Raw genomic sequence first — 5,746 nt, 5'->3', positions numbered from 1 at the left:
TATATTCCAAAGTGGTGGTGGTGTGGGTGGGTGCGATGCTGCGTGTTAAGTGGTGACGTCATAGAGCCGCCCGCCAGTCCACCACCACACTCTGGCTGCTGTGTGGTCCAGTCATCGTCAACACCTTACTACTGCTACCACCACGACTACTACCACTACTACCACCCTCTACCCCAGCGCGGCATCTTCTATATAGAGAACTCGTGATGCAGACAGTCTCTCCGTTTTATAGGCTCACAAAATGGCGGGAGAGAGGGAGGGAGGCAGGGAGTGAGTGGCAGCAAGGTGGTTTCTTATCCAGCAGCCTGCGGGGGCGTCCACAACACCCGGCCATGGCAACCTCTCAAAACATGTTCCCGCCAAACTACACCACGCCTCAGAACCTGCTGTGACCTGCCGCTCTAACCCGCCACACACACCAGCCTGCTGTCTCAAACCCAATCTACCCCACCAAGTGTCTACCATCCTCCATCTCTCGTCACACAACACCTTTCACCAGTTCCACCATACACTCTCCACAACACACACACACTCAGTCATGCACACATAGCCAGCCATACACTCACCACGCTACCAACACACGCACACAATCGTACTTTTATACAACAGGAGTGTTCTGGTAAACTCTCACAATGTCAACATAGTCCACTTGCTGACCTGCCGAGTGTGTGTGTGTGTGAGGTAGGTTGGTCAGGGTGCCGCCATGCGCATCATGGTGCAGGGGTCCGGTTGGCCAACCCGCCCACCACATGACATATTGTGACCTCCCCCCAGTATGTTACTCCGCCTTATCTAATCTACCGTCTATCTGGTAAGTGCAAGAGAGCCAGATGGCCATCACCAACTACACCACAGTACACACCTGTTACTACCACACTAACTCACTCACTCACTTTTCACCTCACCGCCTGCTGCCTCACTAAACAGGTCAACCATATTGAAACCCCCCAAGTGAGCAGCTATCAACACACACAAGACTGAGAGACCTGGTGACTTGACTCTCCCAGTAACGAACTTAATGCAACAGCTAACGTAAGATGACGAAACAATTACTAGTTTTACACAGAGCTCACACCAAGTCAATGACCGCTTTCACCTGAGCGACCAACCCCGGTGTACTGGAGCATCGCCGACGACGTGTGGTGGTGAGCGAGCGAGTGTGTGTGTGCATAGTGGTTGTGTAAGCTGTGTATATGGTCTTGGTAGCCGTGTGTATGGTCTTGGTAGCTCTATGTATGGTTGTGGCGGTTGTGTAAGATGTGTGTATGGTTGTGTAAGATGTGTGTGTATGGTTGTGGTAGCTGGATATATGGTTGTGGTAGCTGTATGTATGTATGATTGTGGTAGTGGCTGCCTGTACTGGGTTATTGGTTCCTGGTTACTGGCATACATAGTTTATTTTACAGTAGGGAATGCATTCAGCTGTAGTAGTAGTAGTAGTTGTGGTGGTGGTGGCGGCGGTGATAGTGTGGTATTGTTGTGGTGGCGAGTGAAGGACAATAGCGATGGTGGCGGTGTGGCACTGAGGTAGGAAGGTTGAGCTGGCTAGGCGACTGACCACCAGGCTTTATACCCGACAGCAGCAGCAGAACCCCCTTTATCAATAATAATCTTATCTTAACTTAGAGGCGTCTGTATGAGAGGCGGGTGAGGCAAGGGGATGCAGACGATAACACGAAGGGAGGGTGTACCGTTACTAACTGGAGGGAGTAACGTCACTAACTGAGGGGGTGTAACACGTCATGAACGAGATGGTCAAGATATATAACAGTTTATAAATGTGTAAAAGCAAACCAATATAAGGGCGTTTGTGGATGTACAGTATATAAGGATGAGAGCACAACAGTATGAAAGTATAAGGTTTAACAAATTTATTGACAAAGCTTCGAGTACAGTTTGCCTATTCTGAGGGCATGTAGTCTGAGGATGGGAGATGTTAAACAAAGAGGCAAAATGTGCAAGTATTATGTACACATGCAGGTAAAGAGGTGTTGAGTGTAGGAGTGTGAAGAGGTGTAGGTAGGTAGGAAGGAAGGAAGGAGGGAGGGAGGGAGTCGGGTGGTAATTTACCGAGGTTGGTTATTGTCGGGGTGACGGGTTGGGTGGTGGTAGTCCTGTGTGACGCACCACCATGTGACGCGGTCCCCCTCCTACTCCTCCTCCCCTCCCTGCTTCTCTCACCTTACCAACGTCCGTACACACACACACTACGTCGTTCCACTCACAGTCCGTTTACATGTACCGGTGCCTTATCAGCGAGTGTGTTGTGTGTGAGAGGAAAGAAATGATAGTCGCTAACTAAAGGTAAGGTAAGGTTAGGTTACTCCCTGTATTAGAACAGAGAATGCACCAAACGGAAGTGAAGTAACATTACTGGGAAAGATAACACACACACACACAGAAAAGCGGTGAAACTCATCCCGTATGCTGGGACAGGAGGAGTAAACCCAAACTCGGGTGTTCCTCCCTCGTGATGGTGTCTCTAGGTTTAACTGTCTATGGGCTACACAACACTCCTCAATGGCTTCCACACTTCACATACATTGGGTTAGATTTTTTTTTATTTAAAATTTTACAGTTTACATTTATATACAGAGATATTAATATATGTGTGTGAAATATGTGAATGATTTGACTGGTAATGTAATACAGTTATATACAACCGGAGAACCAGGTCTAGTCGTCAGTGGCCTAGACAAGCCACCTCCCTCCCCAGATAACGCTTACTTTATCATGACCAAACTAACCCCCACTAATCTTCACAGCTCGACATTATCAGGGAAGGGATTACCTAGATTTATCAATATATTTTCTCCTCTTAGCAGCAAAGGATTTTGGGAGTTAGGGAGAGGATTACTTACAGTATAGTGATAGTGTGTCGCTAAGGAGACTGCCCAGTGTTTCATAAGGAGGAGAGGGGGGTATAGTACTAAACTAAAACATCATATTTACAATTTCTACAGCTCAGAATTCGCAGGTTGGCAAAATAAAGAAAAACATAATAGAAAAGTTTATTCGTTCTCATATACCGCACGAAAAGCAAAGAGCAGTTATTAAAGTTCACATCTGGCTTATTATTGTGGGAGTAACGTGGACGAGCACCGAACATTATCGACACCACCCTTCCTTACAAGCAAAAAAAAAACGTTAGGCTAACAACTGCTCCCAAATCTTGAAATAAAATAAATTTGTTTATCTCTTAATATCTTTCGTGTATACGTGTTGGTCAGTGTATGTGTGTTTTGGATGCCTTTATGTATGTACTGTACAATATACTGTATGTAATCATAACAATGGCGTCCCACTTTCAGTTTTTAATTCTCACACTACCTCCCCCATTATTTGTTCTCGTTTGTGAGATCTACTGGTCCTTTAACTTAATAGCTATCGATTACGTGGCACAAAACGTGACATGTACAGTATATTCCAGGCGCCCATATGGAACACCAGTCAGAGAGGGTAAGCGTTATAGGCTAAGCACGTCACGCTCGGCCGATATTAAAACAAACTCGATATGAAACTTCGGGAGTCTCAATCAGCTACCGAGGCAGCAAGCAGTTCGGCAGACACCCAGACAAACAGTCCTTCATCTGAACCAACCATCACGTACCAATAATGCATTTCCTGTGCGTCTTAAATATTACAATTTTTAACCCCATCTTCTCGTTACCATAACCTCATGACTGGTTTGAACCTGTGTGTGTGTCTGCCCTTCCGGCTTAAACAAAAACACCACCGCAAAAAATATATCTGATGGCAGATATCCTAAACCTCAGACGAAACTTTTTACCAGAAACTGATCATATAGTGTTGAAAGATTATCTCACTGAAGAACAGATGACTTCCTGTCTTCCTTATGGAGCAGGATCTGGAGGGCCTGCATGTGTATGAGTCACTACCATAGTCACGACACGTACCAGAAATCAATGAGAATGAGAGAGAGAGAGAGAGAGAGAGAGAGAGAGAGAGAGAGAGAGGGGGGGAGGGGCTATGTTTGAGCGGGGGTTATGATTATTAAAATACGACATACATAAACCTGTGCCTTCATACAAACACTTCTTACACTCTACTACCCCGTACGAGTGTGACCTGGTGTTCAATCTCTAGGGCCCCTTTACATCTTATAGCCCGCTCGCCAGTATAAGTCGGTAACGTCTTCATCTGTCTCGTACTCGTTAACCTAACAAATTATGTAGTTTACTGGAGATCAAAGGCACATAGGCAGCGTATTAATACCACCAGTACGAGTAATTAAAATAAATGTCGATTAAACTAGAGATCAAAGGCACTAGTATGGGTAATTATAGTATTTATATTAGGTGTATTAAGACAAGGAACAGTTTCAACAGCCTAGTCATTCATTTTAATTAGTACGGGGATAACATTATTTTACTAAACTCATATTCAAGTATATAATTCTTGTTTCGGGTGAATGCTTGGTCTGAATCGTTAAGTAACCCAACACAATGCCTGGATGACCTATGTGTGTCGGCGTTAAAACAGCAATAAATTCTCACACAAATGATCTACGTCGCAACAGGAGAACTAAGTTTCGTCATGAAACCAACAAGCTACAGTGCCAGCAAGAAACACTACACCAAACTTCCCCAAGAATGTTTATGAACCATAATGCTTCATTCATTAAAATATTATGTTTGAATCACATCAGTAGAACATTTCTCTTCACTGACGCCTATCATATTTTGCACAACATCCCAGTTGGGCTAAAAGTGTTCAGTTTACTATAAGATAAATTTAACCATCTAACTGTTAGTTCTTGTATCTAGAGCTAGTTAAGTGTAATCTTCTCTGTCCATTCAATCCAGGAAGTTAACAGTAATCACTTCATAGGTCATGAACTGGCGACACTGAAGTTTTTTTTATTCCCTTTTAAATTAAACAATTTTATATATATATATATATAGTCTCGAATTAAGTTTACCTCCTCAGTCTTGGCACGTTTCACCATCTATCCACCAGAAAACCTTTATTTCACAGGCTTCCTAAAACTGTTCACACATCTAGTACTGATATACGTCTCGTAGATGGACCTTCCACATACAAATATATTAAATCCTTCCCTTGTTCCACCTTCTCCAGCCAGTAAGGTCAACTCTTAGACTTTGTAACTCACCACGATATTTTTTTCACAACAATTTACAACAAAACTCAAACTACTTCACGAGTACAGTAACCATCCCGTGTTACACCACCAGCTCGGTCCTCGGCGGCAAGAACTCGACGTAACAGCTAACTTGGGTGGAAGCAGCAAGAATCGTCAATAGCAGCAGCTTGCAGTATGACTACATCCCCCTCTACTCTTCCCCCTCCCTGTCAGGCCATGTTGAGCCACCAGCACATGGCTCACCGCGGTAGGAAACAGTTTCCACCACCACCCAGGCCTGGCTCGACTCCGAGTGGCTAGACCGCTCCCACTGCCTCATCTGGTCTGGTCGCCACCAACAGCCGCCCCTTATTCAGTTAGACCCCACCATCTGCTGTCTTCCTAAACAAGTCCAAATTAAATAAACAATACTGATATAAAACTTTTGTCATTATTCAATATTTCTATTTATAGAGCAACACAATCTACCATCACGACCAAAAAAAAAAAGCAAGCACTCGGCAAGGTAGGGATGAGGCAGCCCAGTCAAGTTTGGGGACTCCACGTGATCATGTTATGTTGTGCTAGACATGACTAATATGAGGCACAGAACTAAACTGAAGAGGTGAAAGAGTGAGGTAG

At 44.4% G+C, this 5,746-nt stretch overlaps 1 long non-coding RNA gene across 1 annotated transcript; it reads left to right on the top strand.

Annotated features, from left to right (window-relative positions):
* Positions 1-2,029: 2,029 nt before the first annotated feature.
* LOC121868126 lies at positions 2,030-5,546 on the top strand. Its single transcript, XR_006089323.1, has 2 exons — positions 2,030-2,304; positions 5,217-5,546. It is a non-coding gene; the product is annotated as an uncharacterized LOC121868126 (long non-coding RNA).
* Positions 5,547-5,746: the final 200 nt, after the last annotated feature.

The sequence above is a fragment of the Homarus americanus genome, unplaced genomic scaffold (assembly GCF_018991925.1).
Source record: "Homarus americanus isolate GMGI-L3 unplaced genomic scaffold, GMGI_Hamer_2.0 scaffold47967, whole genome shotgun sequence".
Lineage (NCBI taxonomy): Eukaryota > Metazoa > Arthropoda > Malacostraca > Decapoda > Nephropidae > Homarus > Homarus americanus.
Note: the sequence above shows the minus strand (reverse complement) of the source record. Positions and strands in the feature narration are given on the sequence as shown.